At 40.5% G+C, this 1,376-nt stretch overlaps 1 pseudogene; it reads right to left on the reverse strand.

The window, feature by feature from the left end:
• Positions 1-492: 492 nt before the first annotated feature.
• On the reverse strand, positions 493-1,376 carry LOC121238271 (annotated as a pseudogene).

A 1,376-nucleotide genomic window follows, 5' to 3' on the forward strand; every position in this document is an offset into this window, starting at 1 on the left:
TGAGTTTACCTCTAAGCCCTTTGTTGTCAATAGATGAATAAATATGGTATGATACTTCTTCTAGTTGTTTTGATGTTAAGAGTGCCTATCATTTGGAGAATGAAAGATCTATCAAACACTCGTGTGGCCCTTCTGAGGTTAAGACTAGTGAAGAATTTTGGTTGAGAATATGGTCTGCCCATGTTCTTAACAATGTTAAAAATTTCATGTGGAGGGCTTGCAATATTCTGCCACCAATAGGTTGTAATCTTTCTAAACAAAAATTTTTGGATGATCCAAATTTCTAAACACATTATGGGAGTGTCGTTCTGCAAAGAATGTGTTGGGAAGTTGTATTGTTTTACAAAAATCATCTCTGCAGAATTTTACTTTTCTAGACAAGTAATACTAAATATAATCTTAGATTATGTAAGTCTCATGCACTCTCTTTGAAAAAGAGTAAGGTTCACTATTAAAAAATTAATTTTTTCATGTATATTCTATATTTATTAATTTTTTTTAAAAGTGTGCGCAAAACTTACATACTTTAAGACTGTAAATATCTGAATATAAGTTTTTTTTTAATGAAATATAAAATTATTTTTTTTCTTCTTTTAACTTTTAAAACACCTCTATCCCATACAACACACCGGCATATTTTTCCGGCCCATCATTTACAAAATACATATCCCTCATCTTCTGAAACGCATGCCCGACCACATCATCAACTCGGAAAATCGGGCGGAGTCGAATCCCTCTTCCCTGTTCCTATCGAAGTCAATCCCCTGCCGTCTCAGCAATTCGATTGAGTCCGGGGAATGGGCGTCATGGGCCACATCGAAGTCGCTGAAGTTAAACTCCCAGATGAAACGGTTCCCGCCACCGAGATCAGGAAGGTTACCGGAAGCATTGGAGAGCGTGAGGCCCACCTGAATGAGGTTCAAGACGTCAACGTTGGATTTCAAAAGCCGGTAATGATCAGAGGGAAGAAGCTAGCGGTAGTATGGCTTGGTGGTTCAACCGGGGGTCAAAAAACCATGTCGGGGAACTCGGTACCATGGTAATGAAAGGGTAACTGTCGATAACGTCCCTTATGAGCTCGAATTCGGAGTCCAAATTAGAAGCCCAGACGTCCCGAATCACGATCGATTTCAGACACAGAGTAGGATCGTCAGCAACCATAGTGAAATCGACAGTCAGTAGTCAAGCGCCTTTCAGAACAGATGGAGCTAGTGTTCCATATTGGAGTGAATGACAAAACGAAGACGAAGATGAAGACGTTCTTCTTGCTATCTTGGTGATGTATGGGGCTGCGGTGGTGAGTTCAGGAGGGGGGAGGCAGTGGGTGTTTATATGGAAAGGGCATGGAGTCAGATAGAGGGATGTTGCTTGGAAGG

This window comes from Juglans microcarpa x Juglans regia, chromosome 7D, assembly GCF_004785595.1.
Source record: "Juglans microcarpa x Juglans regia isolate MS1-56 chromosome 7D, Jm3101_v1.0, whole genome shotgun sequence".
NCBI classification, from domain to species: domain Eukaryota; kingdom Viridiplantae; phylum Streptophyta; class Magnoliopsida; order Fagales; family Juglandaceae; genus Juglans; species Juglans microcarpa x Juglans regia.